General features: G+C 41.4%; 1 pseudogene; it reads left to right on the top strand.

Moving 5' to 3' along the window:
* Positions 1-27,848, top strand: part of LOC100343880 (nucleus accumbens-associated protein 1 pseudogene) — a 32,934-nt pseudogene that overhangs the window by 4,658 nt on the left and 428 nt on the right.

Raw genomic sequence — 27,848 nt, 5'->3', positions numbered from 1 at the left:
GATTAAAATATCTTAGTATTACTGAGTTATGATTATGTTTTGAAAATTTCCTAAGGTAACTTTGCACAATAAATACTAATGTTATTCACTAAATATTTTTAATAAATGCTTTTCATTGTTGTAATGTTAGCATATTAGTTTATTGTTGTAATAAAAAGGCAGGATAAAAAGTTCAGGTAATAAAGTACACTATGTAAAAGCAGTCTTTTAATAGTTGGTAGGCCAACACTACTATTAAATAGTATGATAGTGTTTAAGGTGTGAAATTAATATTTTTCTAGGCAGTAGTCAGTAGCTCTTACAATTTAATGAGCTTACTTGTTAATTTGACATTGGGTTAAATGTAGAATTCATAGAAGCACAGTGCTGGTGTATATTCTCTTAATAATGTTAACAGACAAAGCCTAGAAAAATGTAGCAGGATCATATTAAAATAGCAACAGTATTATTAGTAAAATTTGCTCTAGAAAATGAAAATTATTTTTCTGTTCCATTATAGCTCTTTTAAACTAGTAACAGGTTATTAGAAAAAACATAAATTTTCCAATATTTGGAAGTCATTTTGTGTAAAAGCTATTTAAACTGCCACAGATCCTAATCTTTCTTTATAATCAGACAGCTCAGACCTTAAGCCTACCACTGACATACTAGAGCTTATGTCCAGGGTAAAGATTTGCTTTAGTTTCTCATCTGTAAAAAGAGCATTATATTGTCTGATCTGCTTCCCTCCCACAACTTTTTTAAATACTGGGGTAAAATATGTAAAATAAAGCTTTCGAAAATATAAATGCAAAGCCATCATATTATGCATTTGTTTGCACTAACCCCATGCAAACAGAAAGCTTTATTCCTTGATGTTCACCCTCTAACACATTCACCCTTTTTCAGCATATGTTGAAGTTTTATTAATTTTTTAATTCTGTCTTGTTTTGGTTATGGAAATGACTGGTTTTTTTCGTTATTTTTATAATGTAGCATTAGATTGTTAGTTTTAAGGATGCATAGTTTGTCATTGTTTGAAAATAATATCTAAACATAATGTGTTGCTTAAAATACTTTGAAGACTTTGGACAGTCTTTATATCCATTTCCTCACTTTGGAAGTGGGGATAATAAAATAGAGTTGGCATGAGGGGTTTATGGGATAATGTTCACTTGGTAAATACTAAATAATGATTATTTTTGTGTTAGTTGGTTCCATCATCATCATCATTGTTATCATTAACAATTTGATATTATATGAAATTTTTATAGTGTAGTAGGCTAGAAATGCCAACAAGAAAAGACAAGCAGTATGACTTATAGAAAAATAGCTTTATTACCTGAAAGACAGCTAAGAATTAGCTTAACCTGTAGCTTTTATTAAAACTCTAAATCTCTGATATATTATTTCAAGTTTTCTTTATATAGCAAATTTATGTACTTGATAAAAAGCAAATATATGTTACTATTAGTGTAAGTTTAGAGGTGATATCTGGAACTACAACAAATAAATCATGAAATTTAAAATCCATGGACCCCAACTATACCTTCATATGTCTAGTACTCACAGATTTATTTTTATGGCCTATGAGGTTTTACTATGATTTGTATTTCTTTGTGTTTTTCTTCATTGATTCAGAAGGTAGAAAACAACTGGGTTTAACTCCTGAGACACTTGTACGGGGTTATATGATGCCTGAATGGTTTTAGGCCACATCTTGCTTTGGAAGTGTTGGTTTAAATTTAATTATTTGGCTTCCAACTAATTTGCAGTGATGTTTTAGTATTGAGAATATATTATTAGTTTTATGAAATACATCTTACAGGTTTTACAGACAAATGCTACATGTTTTTTGTCAAGTTACATGTGAGAGAACACTGCCGGATGTGAAGCAAGAGAGTTTCCTGTATGTGCTGCAGTTAAACAACTTAGTGAATGTAGCACACATGGCCACATGGTGGAAAAAATACTGTTTCTCCATTCTCCCTTCTCTTCCCAAGGGCAACTGACCTTCTCCTCACCAAAAGAGATGAGCCCTTGCCAGCACATAGGACTACAGACTATTACATTAATCTGTCTAGCTGCAGTACCAGCTGCTTGCATGCTTTTAATTATCTTATTAGATGGTATAACAGTGACCTATGAAATAAATTGAAGGTGAACATTTTCAAACTTTTCTTTTATTACCCTATGTTTCTAAATACTTTTTGATTAGATTATAACTTTCTACAAAAGTTCCTAGTAAGTCAGTTTGGTTTTTGATTCATGTAATGTTTTTAAGATCTTTAAAATATAATGTCATACTTCCCAGTATAAAAAATAACTTAATTTTTGTCTCATTTATTGATAGATTTTAGTTCTGTTTATTTAGCCAAAAAGCCATAGTAAAATTAGCTTATTAGGCAATTTAGTTAGATTGAACTCAGACCAATTATTTGGCATTCTCTGAGAAACTCAAAATACTCCTTAATTTTCAAACATCATCTTGGCATTGCAGAAATGGATTAGGATAGAATGAAAATAATTGTATCTTGCTTTAAAATAAAATTTAAATTATATTTAACTCTTCTCTAGGTTCTTATATATGGTAGTTGTTCACCAAGTTTACTCTATTTTTTTTTTTTATTTAATTTCACTGGGCATCATTGATGAGTATATTTTCCCAAGTTGTGCTGTTAGGAAAAAATGTATTATCCTTTGGATTTTAACAATTGGATAATTTTGAAATAATAATCTGTAAATGTGCTGTTGACTTTAAGAGACACACAAAATAATAAAAACTAATGATATTCAATTATAAGTCTTAGCCAATGTACTATTATAATAATTTAGCTAGGGACCCTGATGCTGAATTTAAGAAAATAAAAAGTTCCTGAATGCAAGAAAATCATGAATACTTCTCTGTGTCTTTAGATAATAAATCCTACAATTGATTTAGTAGGGTGACTGGAGACTTAATTCTTAAGACATATTTGTAAATCCTGTTATTTTTTAAAAAAAAGGGTATTCAAAGAAGGAGGTACCTTTCTCTGAAGGGAGGAGAGAACCTCCACTTTGACTATGACCTTGTCTAAACAAGATAAGAGTCGGAGAACTCAAGGGGCTTCCATAGCCTTGGGAACTCATGCCTGGAGCATAGGGAGATTACTGATGCCATAGACAGGAGTGTCAATTGGTAAAGTCAACAACAGGAGTCACTGTGCACTTACTCCTCATGTAGGATCTCTGTCCTTAATGTGCTGTGCATTGAGATTTAATGCTATAACGAGTACTCAAACAATATATTTCACTTTGTGTTTCTATGGGGGTGCAAACTGTTGAAATCTTTACTTAATGCATACTAAACTGATCCTCTGTAAAAAAAAAAAATTATCAACTCCCAACTTGACTCTCACTGGGATTAAACATGACAATAGGTCTGATCTGATTTCATCATCATTGAAAAAAAATCATCTATTATTCCTCACTTTATGTTTCTGTGTGGGAGCAAACTGTTGAAATCCTTACTTAATGTATACTAAGCTGATCTTCTGTATATTAAGAGAATCAAAAATGAATCTTGATGTGAATGGAAGGGGAGAGGGAGTGGGAAAGGGGAGGGCTGTGGGTGGGAGGGACGGAATGGGGGGGAAGCCATTGTAACCCATAAATCGTACTTTGGAAATTTATATTCATTAAATAAGAGTTAAAAAAAAAAGGTATTCATACTTTCTGACAGGTGTTTTACTCTGAAGAAATACTATATTTCATATCTCAAAAGAACTTTAATTTTAGAATAAAAGGAATGCTTTATATTATATTATATTTAATTATAATAATCATAATTAATCATATTATATAACACAATTATATCAACATAATCATATAATATGAATATAATGTATAATTATAATTACATTAATATTATATTATATATTAACATAATTATATAGCATTTATTATTTTATTTTAAAATGATATTAGTTAGGCAGTTATTTACTTGTCTTTTTTTTCATTTTCGATTCTCTTTATATACAGAAGATCAGTTTAGCATACATTAAGTAAAGATTTCAACAGTTTGCTCCCACACAGAGACATAAAGTGAAAAATAATAGATGATTTTTTTTAAATGATGATGAAATCAGAGCAGACCTATTGTCATGTTTAATCCCAGTGAGAGTCAAGTTGGGAATTGATAATTTCTTCTTTTTTTTTTATAGAAGATCAGTTTAGTATACATTAAGTAAAGATTTCAACAGTTTGCACCCCCATAGAAACACAAAATGAAATATACTGTTTGAGTACTCGTTATAGCATTAAGTCTCAATGCACAGCACATTAAGGACAGAGATCCTACATGAGGAATAAGTGCACAGTGACTCCTGTTGTTGACTTTACCAATTGACACTCCTGTCTATGGCATCAGTAATCTCCCTATGCACCAGTCATGAGTTTCCAAGGCTATGGAAGCCCCTTGAGTTCTCCAACTCTTATCTTGTTTAGACAAGGTCATAGTCAAAGCGGAGGTTCTCTCCTCCCTGCAGAGAAAGGTACCTCCTATCTACATAATCATATAATATAATATATATATAAAATATAATATATACCTCCTATCAACATAATCATATAATATATATAAATATATGCGCAAATATAAATATAATATATAATCACATTAATATTATATATTAACATAATTATATAACATTTATTGTATAATTATGTTAATATAATCATAACTATGTATATTAATATAATATAGTTAATATGGTTGATATAATATTGATAATATATAATAATTATACAAGAATTATTATAATATCTTTACAATTTATTATTGTACCCCTTCGAAGGAAAGACAGTAAAAGGCAATTGGTTTCACATAGTGGTGGTCTAATTTCTTATATTGAAGAGAGCTTCCAAACTTGCTTCCCTTTCTCAGCATGTTATGTTCTCTATATCACCGAGTCAGAGACTACCTTGATAAAATTTCTTTTTATAATTATTCTATTAAAATATTGTTGATTAGCATGTAATATTTTTATGGTACAGTATTTCAGTATATATACAAAGCCTACATCAATCAAACCAGGAAATAGCTTTTCCATGTCCTTAGCTTTTCTGTGTTCTGGTAGCTACTAGTTGCTCTCTCCCGGTTCTTTGTGTGGTACGTAATACATTATTGTGAGCTGCAGTGGAACAGGAGCACTGTGCTGTGAACACTGGCGCCAGTGCCTTCTGCCTGTATGTGGTGCCTGTTACCCTGTCTCCCTCCATTCTCTCTCGCCACATACCCTTCCCAACCTCATTGTGATTTTGATTTACATGCCCCTGATAGCTAGAGATATTGAACATTTCTTCATGCTTTTGTTTTCTTTTTTTGTTTCTCTCCAGAGAAATATCTATTCAGATCACCTGTTTGTTAACAGGATTGTTTGGGTTTTTGTGATGTTTGGGGTTCTGAATATGTTCTGAGTCAAAATCCTTTGTTGGATGCACAACTTTAACTGTTTTCTGTCAGCTGCAATTTGTTTCTTTTGCTGTACAGAAGCTTCTTAGTTTGGGATGATCACATTTGTCTATTTCTCCTTTCCTCTTCATGCTCTTAGGGTCTTCTTAAAAAAAATTTAACGTTTGCCAGTGTTTCCCCTATGTTTTCCTCCAGTGGTTTCATAATTTCAACTATTACATTTATATCTCTTGTCCATTGTAAGTTGATTTTAGATTAGGGTGAGAGTCACAGGATGAAATTTTGGATTCTGGGTATGGATATTTTATTTTAAATATTTATTTTTACTTGAAATGCAGAGTTATAGAGGCAGAGGCAGAGGGAGAGAGAGGCCTTTCATCTGCTGGTTCACTCTCCAGATGTCCACAATGGCCAGAGCTGCACCGATTCAAAGCCAGGAGCCAGGAGCCAGGAGCTTCTTCCAGGTCTCCCACATGGGTGCAGGGGCCCAAGAACTTGGGCCATCTTCTACTGCTTTCCCAGGCCACAGGAGAGAGCTGGATCAAAAGTGCAGTAGCCAGGACTAGAACCAGTGCCCATATAGGATGCTGGCACTGCAGGTGATGGCTTTACCTGCAAAGCCACAATGCTGGCCCTGTGGGTACGGATATTTAGGTTTAGGTTTCCCAGCACCATTTATGGAAGAGACTGTCCTCTCTCTGGCATGAGTTTTAGGCAGATTTATCAAAGAGCAATTGGCTGTAGGTATGTAGATTAATTTTTGAGGTCTCTATTCTGTTCCAATAGTCTGTATGTCTGTTTTTATGCTGATACCATACTATTTTGATTACAGTAACTCTATAATATGTCTTGAAATCTGATGTTGTGCTGCATCCAACTTTTTTGTTAAAGATATCTTTATCTATTTGGGTTCTTTTAAAGTGCTTCTATATGAACTTCAGGATTGGTTTTTCTAGTTCTGAGAAAAATATCTTTATTATTTTGGTGGTAATTACATTGAAGCTGTGAATTGTTTCAGGTAATATGGACTTCTACTAGTATTAATTTTTCTAATCTGCATACAGAGAAGATTCTTTCACCAGTGCTTTACAGTTTTTATTGTAGATGCCTTTCACATCCTTGGTTAAATTTATTCTGGGTGATGGGAGGACAGATCTTGCCCTCACAGTTAAACTGTCAAGACTCTCATGTCCCATTTGGAGTGCCTGAGTTCAATACCTGATTTCACTACTTACTCAGCTTCCTGCTAATCCAGACCCTCAGAGGGAATGGTAATGACTCGAGTAATTTGCCTTCCATTTCTGGGACCTTGGTTGAGTTTTTGGATTTTAGGCTGGACCTAACCCTTTCTGTTGTGGACATTTAGAGATTGAACTAGCAAATGGGAGCTGCCTGCCTCTGTCTTTCTCTCAAATAAATTTTTAAAAATTAAAGCTTATTTCAAGATATTTCATTTTTCTATAACTATTGTGAATAGGATCGTTCTTGATGAGCTCATTTTTGATGATAAAAATACTGCTGATTTTTAGGTCTCAATTTTCCTGCATCTTCACTGAGTTCATTTATCAGTTCTTTTAGTCTCTTGGTGGAGTCTACATTACTCTGTATAAAGAGTTACATCATCTGCAAATAGGGATACTTCAACTTCTTCCTTTCCTACTTATGTGTCTTTTATTTTGTTCTATTGCATAATGGCACTGGCTAAAACTTTTCATTCTATATTGAATATGAATGGTCAAGAGTGAACATCCTTGTCTGATTCCAGATCTTAGAGGAAATACTGTTAGCTTTTCCCTATTCGGTTGCTGTTGACTATGGTTTTGTCAATTATAACTTTATTTTTTAAATGTTTTTAATTATTTATTTTTAGAAAGAGTTACTGGAGAGGGGGAGAGAGGGAGAGTGACCAAGATCTATCCACTGGTTCACTCCCCAGGTGGCCCTAGGCCAGTCCAAAGCCAGGAGCTTCTTCTTAGTCTTCCATATGGAAATTGTCTTCAAAATCCAAGTTACATTTCATTGAATTTTGTATATATTTTTTGAAATTTCTTTTCATTCGTTTTGGCTCTGATCTTCTACCTGCAATGCCAGCATTCTGTATAGGCAACAGTTCAAGTCCTGGCTGCCCCACTTCCAATCTAGCTCCCTGCTAATGCACCTGGGAGAGCAGTGGAAGAAGACCAAAGTGCTTGGACCCCAGAATCCATGTGGAAGACCCAGAAAAAGATCCAGGCTCCTGACTTTGGTCTGGCCCAACCCTAGTCCTTTATGGTCATTTCGGGAGTGAACCAGCAGATGAAAGATATCTCTTTCTGTCTCTCCCTCCTCTCTGTATAACTCTGCTGTTCAAGTAAATAAAATAAATAAATAAAAAAACAATTAAAAAGTGATTTATTTATTTGAAAGGCAGAGTGCCAGAGTAGAAGAGAAGGAGAGAGAGAGAGAGAGCGAGAGAGAGAGAGATCTTGATCTTCCATTTGCTGAGGACCACAACATCCAGGTGGTCTGGGTCAGGCCAAAGCTAGGAGGCAAGAACTCCATCCTGGTTTTACACATGGGTGGCAGAGGCTTAAGTACTTGGGTAAACACCTGTTGTTCAAGGTGCATTAGCATGGAGCTAGATTAAAAGTGGAATGACTGGGGCTAGCACTGTAGCATAGCAGGTTAAGTCTCTGCCTGTGGCACTGGCATCTCATTATGACTGCTGCTTTGGATCCAGGCTGCTCCTCTTCCAATCCAGCTTTCTGCTATGGCCTGAGAAAGCAGTGGGAGATGGCCTAAGTGCTTAGTCCCATGTGTGTGTGTGGGAGACCCAGAAGAAACTCTTGGCTCCTGGCTTCAGAACATCCTAGTGCTGCCCATTATGACCATTTGGGGATTGAACCAGCAAATGAAAGAACTTTCTCTCCATCTCCCCACTCTCTGTAGCTCTACCTCTCAAATAAAGAAATCTTTTAATAAAGTGGAATAGCTGAGACTGGAACTTGCAGTCCAGTATGTGGTGCAGGCTTCCCAAGCTGTAGCTTAGCCAATGGGATCACAATACCAACCCCAGATCTTTATCAATTCTTTCATTGTACTAACATTTGGTTTGGTTTATTCTTGTTTTTCTAGGTCCTTGAGATACACTGTTAGGTTGTATGTTTGATAACTTCTTTTTTTCCTTGCTCTTCCTCTTTTCTTTTCTTTTCTTTTCTTTTCTTTTCTTTTCTTTTCTTTTCTTTTCTTTTCTTTTCTTTTCTTTTCTTTTCTTTTCTTTTCTTTTTATATTCACAGTTAGGAATCCCCAGAATTTGCATGTTTCTGCACAGTTCAAAGGCTATCTCCATTTTATATCCTTTTTTTTTTTTTGGTGGGGGGGTCTGGTTTATTCCAAAAGATGTCTTGAATTTCAGATAGATTTTTTTTTCTTCTGCTTGGTCTAGTCTGTTGTTGAGGCTTTTGGCTGTACTTTTTATTAAACACTGAATTCTCTATTTTCAAGATTTCTGTTTGACTCTTTTTCAAGATCTCTATGTCTTTGCTGAATTTCTCATTAAAGCCATGAATTGTTTTCTGGCTGTTGTTCATCTCAGAGTATGTTTTCTCTTGTATCTCTTTGAGCATCCTAGTAATCATTACTTTGAATATTAGGTATTTTTAAGTCTCTTTTCCTTTGGAATTTGTTACTCAAGCATTATTTTGTTCCTTTGGAGGTGTATTACTGCCTTGACTTTTCATACTTCAGTGTTCCTACATGGATATTGAGACATAGGGTACTCTTCTGAGTCCTAGGAGAAATGCATGGTTCTTGGTAGCAGCTCATATGGCAGGGCCCAGGGCCACAAGGGTGCCATCCCTCAGTCCACTGTGCCTGAGGGTGCAGGAATGCTGCCCTGAGGTCTGAAGTGATTGCTCAGGTGCTCATGTAGGCAGGGATATGTTTGCTGTCACAAAAGCCCTAAGTCCAGCAAAGATTCAGGAGTTCTGGAGTGCCAGCCCATGTTTCCATTCAATGTCTTGATATTCATCTGCTTTTTTTTTTTAACCCCAATTGCTCTATCTGTGTTGTACTGCCTGGAGTTGCGGATTGAGGGAGGAATGGAATGAGCAGTATTGTAGCCTCCTATGCTACAATGCTAGATCAAACCTAAACCCTACAGCCTGCAAATATAGCCTGCAGAATCCGGTATGGTCAAGTGCCAATTTGTCATGATCTGCCAACTGCTGACATGGACTTGCCAGCTGAGACCACTACAACCAACCACATGTGGTGTTGGCCTGGATATAATTCTAATTAACTGGGGCTGTGGGTCCCCACTTGGGACAAGGACTGGTCCTCTGTCTACAAGCACTGACCTTGGGACTGTTAATATCTGCCAAGCGATGGTTTTACCAGATCTGTGATGCAGTTCTGTGCTCACTTGATTGCCCTACTCCCTGATGGATGGACCTTGCTCCTTGTTTGCCTGTGGTCAGGGAACAAGGGATGGGGGAAATCTCTTGGCTGTCCATTTTGAGAGTAAGTTGGCATTATGTTGTAGTTGTGTGCCAAGCCCATAGGAGGCTGAAGGTGATGCAGGCAGAAGGAGTTGTCTGTTCTTACTAGGGTGAAGTTCTTCACCTGGTGTTAGGGCAAGTTTGTATCTGTCTGCACATGCAGGTCTGGTTATAGGAGCCTTGCTGTCTATCTGGTGCCACTGTAGTGGGACTGTCACTGATCTCACTTTTCTGCCCTACTCCTTTGTGGTTGAAGTCTTCTTTGCTGTCTGCTTGAAGATAAGCAGCTTTAAGGGTAGGTCCTAATTCACTTTACTTTTAGAGACTCTGAGTTCCTTCATTACCTGTGTTTTAAGCTAAAAATGAGGTAATTATAGATAACATCAGTGTTTATCCTGTTGTTCTTGGCACCTGCACTCCTAACATTGTAGCTTACCCATATCTGGTGCCATACTTTACAGTCTGATGTGGATATACTTAATTTACACTTCTCATATTTCCATTAATTAGATATTCCTTCTTCTATTTGCATAGTATTTTTAAAATCGTACTTTTAAAATGGTGTAAAAGTATATACTCTTTTATATTGAATATTAGAATAATTCTTTGCTAGAAGTCTTTCACTAATATGTGTTATACAGATTTGAAACAGATTCAGAAATTTACTGTCTCATTTTTCCTTTGCATTTGATAAGATGAATGTGACAATTAATATACTAGTTTTAAAAGTATCAGGCTGTACTTCTGGACTATAGAAGTATATAAATGAACCCTTTAGTATCAAGTTCAGCTGTCTGACCTTTGGCTTCCTCAGCTTCAGATAGTCCACCATCTGCCTGTGACTGAGTCCCGCTTAAAGTCCTTTCATCCTGCCCTGGCCTTTTCTGTTTTCTCTCTACTGAAATCTCAGTGAGATGAGCATGATTGGTTGGCTGGCTGACTTTTGAACTGTGTGATTGGCTCTAAGAGCTCCATCTGCCACACTGTCCTCTTAGTGCTGGGTTCACACAGCTGGGATCCGTCCCTGGCCTCTCTAACTTGCTGAGCTTCCCGTGATGATGATCTCGTCTGTTAGACAGTCACTAATTTCATCATCAGTAGAAGTCAAATATCTCTCCTTAAGCAAGTGTTGGAGATCTTCAGTGCTAGACTGTGTGACGTAGTCTTTACTCTCTTGGCCAGAATTGTAGTTTTTTGGCTTTCTTAAGTTAGATCCATAAAGACATTGATTCCTGTCCAAAAGATACCCAGAATTAGGATGGAAACTATCATGTAAGATACAGTATAATTTTCTATAATGCATTATAGATACATATTTATCATATTTGAAACAACTCAAATATTTTCTAGTTCTGTATTAGCACATAATTTACTCATTAATACATCATTTTTTTAACTTTTATATAATGAATATAAATTTCCAAAGTAAAGGTTATGGATTACAATGGCTTCCCCCCCATACTGTCCCTCCCACCCACAACCCTCCCCTTTCCCACTCCCTCTCCCCTTCCATTCACATCAAGATTCATTTTCGATTCTCTTAATATACAGAAGATCAGCTTAGTATACATTAAGTAAGGATTTCAACAGTTTGCTCCCACACAGAAACATAAAGTGAAAAATAATAGATGATTTTTTTTTAAATGATGATGAAATCAGATCAGACCTATTGTCATGTTTAATCCCAGTGAGAGTCAAGTTGGGAGTTGAAAATTTCTTTCTTTCTTTTTTTTTTTTTTTTTTTTTTTTTTACAGAGGATCAGTTTAGTATACATTAAGTAAAGATTTCAACAGTTTGCATCCCCATAGAAACACAAAGTGAAATATATTGTTTGAGTACTCGTTATAGCATTAAATCTCAATGCACAGCACATTAAGGACAGTGATCCTACATGAGGGGTAAGTGCACAGTGACTCCTGTTGTTGACTTTACCAATTGACACTCCTGTCTATGGCATCAGTAATCTCCCTATGCTCCAGGCATGAGTTTCCAAGGCTATGGAAGCCCTCTGAGTTCTCCGATTCTTATCTTGTTTAGACAAGGTCATAGTCAAAGTGGAGGTTCTCTCCTCCCTTCAGAGAAAGGTACCTCATTCTTTGAAGACCTGTTCTTTCCACTGAGATCTCACTCACAGAGATCTTTTACCAGAGTGTCTTGGCTTTCCATGCCTGAAATACTCTCATGGGCTTTTCAGCCAGATCCGAATGCCTTTAGGGCTGATTCTGAGGCCAGAGTGCTATTTAGGACATCTGCCATTCTATGAGTCTGCTGAGTATCTCACTTCCCATGTTGGATCACTCTCCCCCCTTATTTATTCTATCGGTTAGTGTTAGCAGGTACTAGACTTGTTTAATACATCATTTTTTTAAAAAATCAAATTTAATAATGAGTGGCCGCCGCAGCTGCTGCAGCTGCATGAGAGGCCGTGGAGGCCTTGGAGTGTGGCCATAGCGCAGCTGCTGTGGTAGCGCAGAGCCTCCAGGTGGAGATCCTCAACTTCGACAACGGCATCTTGGAGTGCCTCCTTGAACAGCTGCAGGGCCTGTATTGGGATGTGTGGTCAGGGGTCAGGCCTTCGAGGCCCACCGGGCTGTGCTGGCCGCCAGCAGCTTCTACTCCCGGGACCTGTTCAACAGCAGCCACAGTGCGGTGGTGGAACTGTCGGCAGCCATGCAGCTGGAGTCGTTCCAGCAGACCCTGAGCTTCTGCTACAGGGGGTGGCTAAGCAGGAATGTGGGGGACTAGTTCCTGCTCACACACAGGGCGGGCTTCCTGCAGATCCAGGAGATCCTGGAGAAAGGCACCGAGTTCTTCCTGAAGGTGAGCTCCTGGAGCGGTGACTCCCAGGGCCTGCAAGCCAATGGGCACCCTCGTCCAAGCCGCAGAGCCCCGTGGCACAGACTTCCGGCTGGCCGGCCTGCACCTCCCTGCTGCCCTCCTGTCTTGGGTCAGGATGGAGCAGCAGGAGTCGGACTCGGTGCAGTGCACGCCCATGGCCAAGCGGTTGTGGGACGCTGGCCCCAAGGAGGCCAGGGGCAGCGGCGGTGGTAGCCGCAAGATGGCCACATTCTACGTGATGGATGTGGCGGCCAACCCGCAGCCCCTGCAGCAGGCCCCAGTGGTGGCGGCCAAGCAGCCCACAGGGGTGGCCGTGGCCGCGAGGGTGGGCCAGGCAGCCAGGCAGCAGGGCGGTGGCGGCCACGGCGGGCATTGGGAGCGGGCTCAGCTCATTGGAGCCTGTGAGCCCCAGCACCTGGAGTGCCTACATCAGCGACAGCCCAGCTCCTACCACAGAGGAGGAGGACGCAGGGAAGGAAGGCTCGGATGAGCAGTGCCTGCAGATCTGCAACAGGTACATCGTGCACAGCGCAATGAACGTGGGCCCGATAGCCAAGAAGGTTGAGGCCCTTCCGGAACCCACAATCGGATCTGGGTGCGGCAAGATTGGTGTCGCTCCCAGATTGGCACCCGTTGTCACGGCAAGTTCTAGGACGAGGGCGACCCCTCCCAGAAGCTGGAGCTGGTGACAGGCACCAAGGTGTACATCATGAGGGCACAGCTCAGGAAACTGGCACGAAGTCTTGCTGCGGCCGCTCCTCGCCTTCTCCTTTGACGGGAACACACTGGCCCACACTGTGGCACCGGCAAACCACTGGACAGCTGCACCCTCCACATCCTCAAGTACCACTGCCGGAACTTCAAGGAGAGTGAGAGGAACGCCATCACGGCTGGCACGTGCCCCAGTGCTCTGGGTCATGCACCAGAACTGGATGCCCAAGCTGAAGCTGCTCACTCGGAGGGTGACCTTACACTGCCTGCATCAGCAACTTGGGCAAGAGGGAGCCAGACGTGATGGGCGCAGAGCTCGGCTTCCAGCCAGCCAGCCATGGGGGCGAGGTGGGGGGCCATCACACTTCCCCACCCCACCCCCATGTCCTGTCACACACACCTTGGTCAGGAACTACTCTCTGGCCCTCCCCAGGCCCCACGGGGGGCGCTGCATGCTCCTGGGCCCCCCCTCCCCAGTCCGTGCCCCTTCCGGGCGGGTTGGGCAGGTGGTGGTGGGGCAGGCCCTGGTTTCCTTCTTCCACACTAGGCTCCCCACTTCCCTCACCCCAAGCACTGTTCCTCACTAGTCCTGGCATGGGGCAGGGGCCTGCCTGGCAGAAGTCCTTCCTCAGCCTCTGCTGTGACTCCAGGGGGTTCCCAGGACCCCTCCCCACCCCCACCCATCCCACAGTGCTTCCAGGCCTCCAAAAGCGCCTTTCTGCATCCTCCTCAGGGCCTGAGCCTGGGGGCTGGGGCAGGGGAGGCTGCAGGGACTGCCTGTGTTACAGCCTAGCAAACAGGCTCAGAGCAATGCCGCAAGCAACCTAAGGTGGCTGGGGGTGGCGGCCCAGCACCCTGCTCTTACCCCTGCCCCCAACACACCTCCACCACACCTGCCCCCTCCCCTCCCCCCAGCCCCATCCCCTGGAGCCAAGGAGGCTCTGGAGGTGCCTACCTGGGCTTGCAGAGTCTGTGTGTGTATCTGTGTGTCGCGTGCAACTTTTTGCTTTTTCCCAAACTTGAATGAAGGTAAAAGAGGCAGAGTCGAACTGGGGTTGGAATGGGGAGGGGGCAGGCTGGAAGGGGCAGGGCTGCTGCCCTGCCCTCCGCTCCCTATCTTACCCTGCTGCTCTCTACCCCGGGACAGGGCCCCCAGCCCCTGCCCATGTACATAGCTTTTTAAAACATTTTTTAGCGACTGAAATATTGAAGTATAAGATTTCCTTTTATTTTTCAAACCAACAGGACTGGGTCTGACCCAACCCACCCACCCCAGGTCCCCAGTGGGGGGTGGAATGCACTGTGGAAGGCAGGATATGGGGGGGGGGGCATGGGCGTGTGTGTGGAGTGTGGCTGTGTGTTGCTGACGCGGCCCCGTGGGTCTGACCCGCTCCCCTCCCTCCCCCAAATTCTCCCCCCACCACTGCTGTATTTCAAGGGAGTTCCCTAGCTTTGGCTGTTTGGTTGAGCCTGGCTCCCCCAGTGGCAGAGCAGGGTCTGCTTGGGCTGATGGTAGTTTTTTCTCTCTCACCATTCCTCTTGTTCTCCTGGCCCAGGGCAAGTATGTGTGTACGTGAGCATGTGTTTTCCAGTGTGTGTGTATATGAATGTGTGTGTGCACGCATGCACACATGGAGGGTTCTTCCCCACCCCCACAACTCTCCCCTCCCCCAGCCTTTCTGCCCCCTGCCTCTGACTTCTGTGTGCCCGTTCTGCCTGAGGATCACGCTTTCCAGGCGAGGCATTTTAGGGGAGGTTCCGGTAGGGGGTCTAGAGGGGTTCACACACACTGGACCCTTCCAACAGTGTCACTACCAGTCTGCTCTGGGGGAGTCATGTTGCTCTGTGCTCTCATTCTGGCCCGCGCCTTAGCCCCCAGACACCGAGTGTGTATGTGGTGGGGAGAGGCAACACCCCTTGCTAAAGCACAAGCCCCTTAGTCCCCACCCCACCCCTGCCCCAGCACCTACCCCAAAGCACAATATCCTGGTCACACTTCGCAAGCAGCTGGGGGCGGGGGCCGGGTGGGGAGCTCCAGTCAGACCCTCAGAAGACAGTGGGCATGCCCAGGCCTCTCAGGACTGAGCAGGGGAGGCTGGCTCTCTGGAACCCAGGCGTCGCCTCCCTTCCCCACCTTTTCCCACGGTGGGGGCACTCTGCAGCACCAGGGCTAGGTAGCAGAGCCCGGTGGTCTTCATGAACCCTGAGAGGTGGCTCCTGGCTCCCTGGACTGGGGGGTGGGACGGGCTGGGGTTGCAGGGGAGGGAACTCCCCACCAGGACAGCCAAAGACAGGACTGTGCCTTAGCCCAGGAGCCCATGGGCAGCCAGCTGCTGTCCCTCCTTGCCTTGCCCTGCACCCCATGGACGCTCACCCTGGATAGCCAGGAAGGAACGCAAATGGGGGAGAATCATCCATGGACATTTAAAAAAAAATTGAAAGAAAAAATAAAAAAGACTGTGGAGTCCTCCTCCACCTCAGCTCCCCCTCACTCCCCCGGCCACCCACTCCTGCACCCCCAAGCCCCTTTTCACAAAGGGCCGACCGGCCCTACACCCGGCCCTCCTGAAGTGCCAAGGCCCTTCCCAGCCCCTCCCTGGGCCTGGAGGTGAGATTGCACATGAACCGCTGTAAAGGAGGAGCGGCATCGGGAAATGAGAACCACCAGAGAATCTGTGATAGGAGAATAAACTAAATGCTTTTGTAACGAAGTGAAAGAAGGTCCTAACTAGTCTCATACCAATTTATGTTCATATCTTTGGAAAACATCACATTAATATAATTAGAAATAGATATTCCTCTAATCATCAGCTACATTTACTTACTATTTATGGGTATTCATTGCATAGTCTAGTGCATTTCCATGTCAGAGCAAACTATTGCGGGACATGGCGCTACCTAAGCAGGAATTCTTAAGGGGGAGGGCATCAGTTGCTGCTGTGAAAGTTTGATTCCCTGAGAAATGATGATGACACTCATGGCCATTGTTTTTAGTCAGGCACGGTGTTTCTTTTTGAGGAGATGGTGGGTTCAGAGTCCTTCTCAACACAGTGACTCATCACAGCCTCTGGTCCATTAACATCAGTGTGGAGATGAAACCTACATAGGGTGCCTCTCCCAACTTGGGTGCTGATTGTTTTCAGGGACCCAGTGCCTGCCAGGTAGAATAGTTACCACTAGACGACACTGCTGGCTTTAAAAGGAGCCCTTCAATGCTCATGTCTCTAAACTATTCAATTCAAGGCTTTTGTACGCCTAAATGACCCAGGTTATGAACCCTCACAACAGCTGTTGTTAACCTACCTTCTGAGAGTAACTGGTGAAAACTGATCTCTACATCCTTAATTGTGGTACTCAAAAGTGAAAAATGTGGGGAAGAAATCATAGATTTCAACCTTGCCTTGTTGCTAGAAGCAATTTTGCCCATAATATTTGGAGTATCATGTGTCCTTTTAGTGTCTCTTGCCTTCTACCTTATTCCAGGGAGGTGTGTTTTCTAATTCTCATTCCTTTTTTCTCTCCACCAGTTATTTAGTTTTTCTGAACCTTAGTTTCCTCATTTGGAAAGGAAGATTAAAAACACTCTCTCAGAGGGTTGTTGTAGAGGTTAGAGGTGATTTATGTAAAATCATTTGTGTAAAACTTTTTTTCATAAATAGATTTTTTTAACATTTTAATGACATCATTGGTAGAGTTTTGCTATTTATTTGTGCTCTGTCTTCTTCCCTCCCTCCCTTCCTTCTCTTCACATACGTTATTGTGAGTATTCAAAAAATTCATGAAAAATGTGTCTTAAGAAGGAACTATGAATGAATTTTGAAATGTTTGCACTGAAATAAACTTGTCCTTTTAAAACAAAAAAGAATTATTTATTTATTTACTTATTTGAAAGAGTTGTAGAAAGAGAGGAGAGAGGAGAGAGAGAGAATCTTCCATCTACTGGTTCAGTTCCCAGATGGTTGCAATGTCCATTGTTGTTCCAGGCTGCTGAAGCCAGGAGCCAGAAGCTTCTTCCTGGTCTCCCACATGGGTACAGGGACCCAAGTACTTGGGCCATCCTCCACTGCTTTCCCAGACACATTAGCAAGGATCTGGATTGGAAGTGGAGCAGCCAGGACATGAACCAGCTCCCATATGGGATGCCTGTGTCGTGGGTGGCAGCTGTACCTGCTATGCCACACTGGTCCCTAAATAAATACTGTTTTCCATAACTTTTTGAGGTACTCTTATATATATATGTTTTTATATAAGACAAAATTTAGCAATTTTGGTTGCACTTCTGGAACACTTTGGGGAAGATGTGTCATTCCCATGGTCAGATTTTTGAGCTTCAAGTGTTCAGTTAGTTATATTCATGGCTGCTAGCCTAATTTGCAAGATTGTCTTTTCCTCAGATGAATAGGGTCTGGCGGGTAATGACTGTAGGTACATGTGTTTAGGATGACTAAAGGTTTCAGTGGCTTTCTTTTCAGCAAGCCTCTCAAGATAGTATTGCCAGGGTCTCAGCATTGATGATAACTTTTAAATTATAGATTTGTGACATGATGGAATGAGAGAAAATTCATAAAGCTAATCTTACTTGCCTCCACTGTTGACAATTCTTTTTTTTTTTAAAAAGATTTATTTATTTATTTGTTCAGAAGCCAGTTACAAACAGAGAGGAGAGGCAGAGAGAGAGAAAGGTCTTGCATCCAATGGTTCACTCCCCAGTTGGCCCCAGTGGCCAGAGCCAGGTGATTCTTCCCTGTCTCCCATGTGGGTGCGGGGGCCCAAGGACTTGGGCCATCTTCTACTCCGGCCATAGCAGGGAGCTGAATTGGAAGTGGAGCAGCTGAGTCTTGAACCAGCACCCATATGGGATGCTGGCACTTCAGGCCAGGGTGTTAACCCACTGCACCACAGTGCTGGCCCCAAAAAGCGATGTTAATGTTTGGTTTGGTGCAAAATGCAGGGAATATATGTCTAATTACTTTATTCAAATTCAGTAAATGGTTTGGTACAATTAATTTCCAATTATTTCCCAGTAGAGCAGATTTACTCATATATTAATGAGGCACAGGTGTTAGGCCCCTGGTGTCTGCATGCCTGGGAGGCACATTTCAGTTGTTTATCTACTCAGCCATAGGTACTGCAAGGTATTCAGGCTTGCTTTTAACATTTTTTACAGTGAGGCTTTTTAATATTTTGTTGTCTTATTTTAAATTTCCCCATACCTGTTAAAATTTTAAAAACGATTATTTAGAAAGAAGTTGCAGAGATTTCAATAGTGAATAGCATTAACAGCTAAATAAAGCAGTCTTATTATACTTAACTGCCCAGCCTAACATTAAAGAGAAACAAGTTTATCTACACAAATATTGCACATGAGAAATCAATGTAATTAACAATTCACCTTTTTGTGTTTATCATTTGTGGAAATATGTCTTTGGCAGTCAAGTATTTATTTGGATTCAAGTATTTATATTAATTTTTTGTTTATTCACTGAACTGCACTACCAGCATTCTAGTGGAGATGGAATAGCCTTCTTAGACAGTATGAATTTCAGTAGCTGGCATAATTATAGCTATCTACATACTCATTAAATCTGCAGAACTGTGTCCAAAAACACAGCCATGCATTCAGAAATAGTAAGCAAGTAAATATATATGTTTTAAAAATTGCATTTCTGGGGCCAGGGCCATGGCTCACTTGGTTAATCCTCCACCTGTGGTGCTGGCATCCCCTATGGGCACCAGGTTCTAGTCCCAGTTGCTCCTCTTTCAGTCCAGCTCTCTCCTGTGACCCGGGAAGGTATTGGAGGATGGTCCAAGTGCTTGGGTCCCTGCACTCGCATGGGAGACCAGGAAGAAGCACCTGGCTCTGGTTTCGGATCAGCACAGCAAAGGCCGTGGCGGCCATTTGGACAGTGAACCAATGGAGGGAATTCTTTTCTCTCTGTCTCTCTCTCACTGTCTATAATTCTGTCAAATGAATATTTTAAAAAAGTTGCATTTCTTAGACTAGTTTAAAATTAATTTCCTATAGAATTCCTCTCCAAGCAGAACCATTCTAACAAAGGGATTCCCATGCTTTGCTTTCTTTCCTGTAGGAAAGAATGGGAAGGACTATTTGTGTTTTTTGTTTGTTTCTTTGTTTGTTTTTAACTTTTATTTAATGAATATAAATTTCCAAAGTACAGCTTATGGATTACAATGGCTTCTCCCCCCATAACTTCCCTCCCACCCGCAACCCTCCCCTTTCCCTCTCCCTCCCCCCTTCCATTCACATCAAGATTCATTTTCAATTCTCTTTATATACAGATGATCAGTTTAGCATATATTAAGTAAAGATTTCAACAGTTTGCACCCACATAGAAACATAAAGTGAAAAATACTGTTTCAGTACTAGTTATAGCATTAAATGACAATGTACAGCACAAAGGACTATTTGTAAACAACAATTACTTGGCAACAAGGGAAGTAGGTGATTAATGGGCAGCTGAGAAGCAGCAGATTCTGCAGCATTTACCAGAAGGTAAGAAGAAAATATTTACTTACAGTTTGTGATTGCAATAGATCAACACATTACCTGGTGCCCTGGAAGATTATCTATGAAGGGGATTGCTGAATTTTCCAAGAGACTTCACTCCTAGTCATTTGGCCATTCATGCTTATCTTTCACAGGACATTTACTAATGAGATTGAACCACCTTTAGTCCTGAGTAACTGGTGATGATAAAGCAATTATTTGAAATAACCATCTTTTCTTCTTTTGATGGTGCAAAAATTAGAGCAACACTTTTATGTTTTCCAAAAATGTTTGCAGAAACTCTTGAGCTGGGCAGGAAAGGGAGGGGGCAATTAGCTTGCAGATTCTTACTGTATCAAGTGCCATCATTTAGTCATCCTCTCTTCTTTTCATAAATAGAGGATCAGAAGGATTTTTCACATTTCTTTTGCTTAAAAGCACAAAAGTCAAGGCAACAAGGAGAAATAGAAGGAGATTGCATCAGTGTCTTGTGAAGAAAAGAACCTTTGGTTACCAAAACTGGTAATGATAATTAGCAGCTATTTTTAAATTGTTTTGAAATAGTACCTCCTTTTGTTCTCCAAAAATGAATTAATTGGGATTTAGACTGGTTTCTAAAATGACTTCTACTGAAAGATTTTAGGATTATCTGCATAAATTGAGCATACTGTGCCTGTGCAAGTAAAGACAGTATGACATGCATGATATGAGACAATTTTAGATTTACGAATATAAATCTAATAATTAAAATGCGTTTTTTTCTGTTATATGCAGGTAGTAAAGGCAGGAGACCTGCTGCTAGAATATGTGTATACAAATATTTGTATACCACCCCCATACCCTGTTGTTTAATTTTTAGTATTCTTCATTTGCTAAAAGTAAACCCAAATCCAGATTTATTTTAATTTTTTATTAAACTAAATTAAATCAAATTTATCATTTTAAGAATGCTTGTTTTCTAAGCTGATTGCCAATTATAAATTACATTTTGTTGTTATAAGAGGAATCACTTCGCCTTGCAGACTGTGACCTCTGTCCTCACACTGTTTTCCTCTCCTCTTTACCTATTTGTTTTAAAACAGAGCTCTACACATAGAGTTGACTAATTGGACCTTGTGCTTCTTAATACCCCCTGCCTCTTACATTAAGATTGGAACCATACTCAACTATGATTCAAACCTCAGTAATTTTTTCTTTTATTAATATAAATGTGGAGAGGGTTTTGATTCCATTTAGTAATGTAGCTTTTGAAATCTTGCTTTTTGGCCCGTGAATGTTCATTTCTTGCATCTTGTAATAATGTATTTATTAAATATCCCAAAATATAAATTATTGGGAATAAGACTAATGATATGAATATGAGATACCATAAATATAACCTAATTATTAGGTTATTGAATTTGGCTTAATTTCACATTTTATTATGGTTTTTATGAAGATTTTTTTCTTGACAGCTAATTCTTTGTGTTCTTCCTCAAGATAAAAGTCAGTGGATATGTAGAATTAAAGAATTAAGAGCATGGTAAAGCAACATTAAAGAAATAGTAAATTTAATTGATGTAATGGTTTTCTTTTGTATACTCTATGGGTCAGAGTCTCTGATCTTTGTTTTTTTCTTTCCCAGCATATCACAAACCCAAGGAAGGTTGTTGGCCAGCAAGATTTGATGATCAATAACCCCTTTCACAGGATGATGGGGTAAAGTTTGTCTATATTCATCTCTCAGCCTCTTTTAGCTGTACGAAAAGGCCAATGTGACCAGTTATCAGTTGTTCTGAAAACAGTGTAGTTCATGTCAGCTCTTTTCTTTACTCCACATACTATAATGCTACAGCCTGATGGAAACTGCCCGACAGTGTACTGCAGGAGGTGTAGGAGCTCTTTCTGTGGAAAGGCACCAAGAGATATCCCAGGGGTTTATAAGAAGGAAGGGTAACAGGCGAGCATAAAGTTGATGCCAGAACCGTGTTGCCAAGGCTCCAGGGGACAGGGCAGCTAAGGAAAGCCTTTCTTCCTCATGAGAACAGACAAGATTTCATTTTGAAGGCCTAACTCCCAGGGATAAAAAAGTAAATATGCAGGAATAAAAAAAAATACAGGAAAAAGATCAGACCTGCCTCTACTCATATTCCAGTGAAGACTGGAATCTTCTTTCAAGATATTGTGTAACTTCTTCAATTGTTGCTGCTATAATTTCTATTTACCAGAAAAAAGAGGGGGTTCTCTTTAGTATATATATATTTTATATATTTATGTATATAATATGTATTTATGTATATAATACATGAATATATAATATATAACAATATATGTATTATATATTTATATATGAAGTATATATTTCCCATGATTATGTATATAATTAATGTATAATATATAATTAATATAGTCTTTTGTACAGAAGCATAAAATATCAAGTAACTTTGTTAAAGATTTACTTATTCACTCACCAACTGGCTGCAACAGCCAGAGCTGTGCTAATCCAAAGCCAAGATCCAGGAGCTTCCTCCGGGTCTCCCACGTGGGTGCAGAGGCCCAAGGACTTGGGCCATCTTCTACTGCTTTCTTAGGCCATAGCAGAGAGCTGGATCAGAAGTGGAGCAGACAAGACTTGAACTGGCACCCATAGGGATGCCAGCACTGCAGGCAGCAGCTTTACCTGCTACACCACAGTACCAGCCCCTCAAGTAACTTTTAATACTTTCCTTAAATTCACATTTTAAAATGAATATAATACCTATTAAGTTATAAAGAACCTTAAATAAAACAGTATATGCCTTTCATAGTGAATTGGTTATTAAGGTCAGATACAAGCTGGGACCACTTGGCCAATGGGTCCTATTGTAATCCTTTTTGTTGTTTAGGGGTAGTAGCAAGTATAGACTAGTGAAAAATATTGTTCACTTAATATAGGTAATAGAAATTTTTTTTTTGACAGGCAGAGTGGATAGTGAGAGAGAGAGACAGAGAGAAAGGTCTTCCTTTGCCGTTGGTTCACCCTCCAATGGCCGCCGCGGCCAGCGCGCTGCGGCCGGCGCACCGCGCTGATCCGATGGCAGGAGCCAGGAGCCAGGTGCTTTTCCTGGTCTCCCATGGGGTGCAGGGCCCAAGCACCTGGGCCATCCTCCACTGCACTCCCTGGCCACAGCAGAGGGCTGGCCTGGAAGAGGGGCAACTGGGACAGAATCTGGCGCCCCGACCGGGACTAGAACCCGGTGTGCCGGCGCCGCTAGGCGGAGGATTAGCCTAGTGAGCCGCGGCGCCGGCCGGTAATAGAAATTTTTAAAAATATAAGCAGTAATAACAAACTCAAAAAAGTAATGCTAGAATAAGGAGGTATTTTTGAGGTTAAAATGTGTTTTAATAAAAATTATCATAAGCTCATTTTTCTTATGTGAAATATAAAACAACTCAGGGAAGGGTAAATCTAGTTATTTAAATTACTGAATTGGATCTGGGCAGGTGTTTTAGTCCAGTGGTATAAGATGCCATTTAAAACAACTGGGACCTATCGTGGAATACTAGAGTTTATATTCCTGGATCTGACTCCTGACTCCAGCTTCTTGCTAATGTAGAACTTAGAAGGTAGCAGTGATGGTCCAAGTAGTTGAGTTCCTGCCACCTAGGACAGACCTGGATTGAGCTCCTGATGCCTGGCTTCAGCACTGGCCCAGCCCTAGCCATTGCAGGAATTTGCAGAGTGCCTTTTTCTCTCTTTCTCAAATTTTTAAGATACTAAGTTGAAATCATAAAAGTCAACAAAGGTGTGATCTTATTTCAGATGAATGGTTCTTATTTCAGAATCTTTGGAACAAATTCTTCCAAGTTAAAAACTTCGATCAATGATTGAATAAGATGTCAAAAGAACTTGTATGTATGTAGAACTGTTTACAAGTTACTTCTAATAATTCAAGTTAGTGTCAGTTTTTTATAATTTTAGCAGAATATAAAATCCATAGAGGAGCCATACTTAATTGAATGCAGTATTCTACTTGGGTTAACAAAAAATATTTTTAACCAAATTTTATAATAAATATTATTTTCTATTCCCAGCATACAGATTTCTGTGTTCCCTTTAAAAAATAAATTACATTTATCGTGCTGATGATTTTAAAGTAATATTTAATCAGTTCTATCAATTTCCAAAGTTATTTCAAGTCATGAATCTGATATGGTTGTACCATGTAGTCATTATATTGGTATTTCTAGAAAAACTTATCTCTTGCTATATGTGCTTGAATTCCTTTCTTAACAAATGACTTTTTCTTTTTTTACAGGCAGTTAGACAGTGAGAGAGAGAGACAGAAAGAAAGGTCTTCTTTCCGTTGGTTCACCCCTCAAATGGCCGCTACAGCTGGCACACTGCGCCGATCCGAAGCCAGGAGCCAGGCGCTTCCTCCTGGACTCCCACGCGGGTGCAGGGCCCAAGGATGTGGGCCATCCTCCACTGCCTTTCCAGGCCACAGCAGAGAGCTGGACTGGAAGAGGAGCAACCTGGACAGAATCCAGTGCCCCGACCGAGACTAGAACCTGGGGTGCCAGCAGTGCAGGTGGAGGGATAGCCTAGTGAGCTGTGGCACTGGCCACCAAATGACTTTTTAAGTAAGAACCGTTATTCTCATCCTTCTCATTTTTCTTCCTCTTGAGGCCATCCATTTGGGTAAGCAGCCTCTTCTCTCCATCTGCTCATGAAAGAAAAGTTCTTCCTTCATGAAGAATGCAAACTTTGGAATATAAACTTCGATCATGAAAGAAAAGTTCATTTACCATGTAGGAAATGTCCGTAGCTCTTAGGTATTGGACTTCAACATTATTATTCATCCAGTGGAAGCACATGGAATCTGTGTCAGAAAATCCTAAAGTGGCTGCTAGCTAATTTACTCTACATCTTCCCTCAGTCTCCTCTGATGGTTATGAAATGAAGGTACCAGTGACCACCTCTCAGGTCTTTTGTAGATTAGTAAGTACAGGTTGAGTATCCCTTCTCCAAAAGTTGTGGGTTTTGAAATGTTTCAGATTTTGCAGAATTTTTGGATTTTAGAACAGTTACATTGATTTTCCTGAGTTATCATCCCTAATCCAAAAATCCAATTTGGGATTAGATTAGGGATGCTCAACTTGTAGATGTCGTAATGCTAGAAAATTAGGTTCACACTTTAAATTGTAAGGCCTCACATAAATATTAGTAAGGTTAATTTAATTATTAGGATCTGGAACTAGCCATGGATGCAGTGTACAGTGTCATGAGTGCCTCCAGTGGCTTCCTTTACATCCTTCTGTAGCCTTACCTGTGTGCTCCTACTTCAGCTCCTACTATCTGTTACAATACCCAGACCTCTGGATTTCCACATTCATCTCTCCCCATGTACCAAACACTGAATATTCAGATGATGTGGTCTGCTGTTAAGGTTACACTGCATTTTAACAGATGAAATTTTTTTATTTTAAGATGAAAACAATTCAGAGGAATTGAGTGTTCAGAGTAAAACACAACTGCAGATAATTGTGGAGTGCAGAGGGAGATCATTTTGGTTGGCTTGAGGTACTCAGTTAGCTCACTTTGTAGGGGAGCTACCCTCAGAGGTGTCAGGTCTCAGTGTTTCATCTCCCCAGTATATAGTTTCAGAAAGTATGTCATTGTATTTTCACTCAAGAGACAAACAAGAAATATTTGAATAAAATGGAAGAAGACATTACCTCATTAACCATTTAAGTATTCAGGTAATCAAGTAGTAAATGCCAGTGTCATGGCTCAATAGGCTAATCCTCCACCTGCAGCGCTGGCACACCGGATTCTAGTCCTGGTGGGGGCACTGGATTCTGTCCTGGTTGCTCCTCTTCCAGGCCGGTTCTCTGCTGGGGCCTGGGAGGGCAGGGGAGGATGGCCCAAGTGCTTGGGCCCTGCACCCGCATGGGAGACCAAGAGAAGCACCTGGCTCCTGGCTTCAGATCAGTGTGATGCAGCATGCCGGCTGCGGCGGCCATTGGAGTGTGAACCAACGGCAAAGGAAGACCTTTCTCTCTGTCTCTCTCTCTCACTGTCCACTCTGCCTGTCAAAAAAAAAATCAGGTAGTAAAGGAGATCTCATATTGTTGTTCAAGCAGTAAAGGTATCTCTTTTAAAAAGTACTGGGCAGTTATCTTTACAAATTTGACAACTTCAGATTGGTCTGTCTACTAACTAGGATCATAATTAATCTCTTTACACATGGATAATGGAAATGGAGGGACTGAGGCAACTATGCAGAGTCACACACTCAGATGGAGCCAGATTAGTTAAAAGAAATAGCAACCAAGGTGGAAGGGGAAGGTGGATAAAACACTGATAGCCACACCAAACAGGAAGTGAGGTTAGGAGCTTGCTCAGCATTTTGACTTCATGGCTCAAACATTTTTTTTTTTTTTTTGACAGGCAAAGTGGACAGTGAGAGAGAGACAGAGAGAAAGGTCTTCCTTTTTGCTGTTGGTTCACCCTCCAATGGCCACCGCGGCCGGCGCCAGGTACTTATTCTGGTCTCCCATGGGGTGCAGGGCCCAAGTACTTGGGCCATCCTCCACTGCACTCCCGGGCCACAGCAGAGAGCTGGACTGGAAGAGGAGCAACCGGGACAGAATCTGGCGCCCTGACTGGGACTAGAACCCACTATGCCAGCGCCACTAGGCGGAGGATTAACCTATTAAGCAGCAGCGCTGGCCTCAAACATTTCTGTTGCACAGTCTCGCTCCCCCTCTTCGTGGAGGAACGCACTAAACCCTGCCTAGGCTTCATATCCAAGTCACGGCACCATTATGTCACTCCCCCTCTTCGTGGAGGAACGACACACGACCCTGCGCTGTTCTTTGGTCTGCTCGGCCCTCCCCGGGTTTGCTGCTGGTTCTTCCCGGGTTGGCTACCGTCCCTTCCACCTCCGTGGAAGGGCGGTTCCCCCTGCCACTTTCCCCACTTCCGCAGGGGAGCGGCACACCGCCGGCCGGCTCTCTTGGGGGCTGCTCAGGTGTTCCTTCAGAAAGATGTTCCTAGTGCATGTTGTCTCTCTCCTCCTTTATAGTCCTCTTCCACCAATCCCAACTCTGCTACCCACACGCCGAGTACGCTGCTCTCCTCCAATCAGGAGCAGGTCCTGCTGTTTATTGGCTGAACTGGAGGCAGCTGTGTAGAAGCTGTTTTCTCCTCTCCCAGCGCCATGTTGTGGGAGAGCAGATGCATAGAATAAGTCTTAATTCCAGTAACTTAGTCTAGTCCGAGTTGCTCCCAGTTGCTCCCCACAGCGCAGTGTAATAATAAAGTGTTTTTTAATAAAAAATTTATTTTTTAAAAAGACAGAGTGAACAGAGCAGGAAAGAGAGAGAGAGAGAGATCTTTTATCTACTGGTTCACTCCCCAAGTGGCTGCAATGGCCAGGGTTGGGGAAGAATGAAGCAAGGAATCAGAAGCCCCATCCAGGTGTCCCACATGGGTGGCAGAGGCCCAAGTACTTGAGCCATCTTTGGCTGCTTTCCTAGGCATGTTAGCAGGAAGCTGGTTAGGAAAGGGAACTGCTGGGACTCAAACCAGCACTCTGATATGGGATGCAGTGTTGCAAACAACCACTTAACCTACTATTTTCCAACTCCAGCCCCAAGTGTCAGTTCTTGAAAACTGTATCCTTTCAACTGTTTAATTTTATGTTTTGTGTGTTTTCTTCCCTTAAACTATAAAATACAAAAATAAAAGATACAAATACAGATTATATATGAATCATTTTTATTCAAACTTGTCTCCATTAGTATATTTTAATTAAAATTATAAAGCCAAGATTCAGAGAAAGTTCATGTGTAGCTAGGGAGCATCCCTCTCTTTTTGTCCTTGAAGGCTGTCCATGGCCTTGTTCATGTTTAGA

Source organism: Oryctolagus cuniculus, chromosome 3, assembly GCF_051225735.1.
Source record: "Oryctolagus cuniculus isolate XC-2025 breed Fujian yellow rabbit chromosome 3, ASM5122573v1, whole genome shotgun sequence".
NCBI lineage: Eukaryota > Metazoa > Chordata > Mammalia > Lagomorpha > Leporidae > Oryctolagus > Oryctolagus cuniculus.
This window is presented reverse-complemented; position numbering and strand designations above follow the sequence as displayed.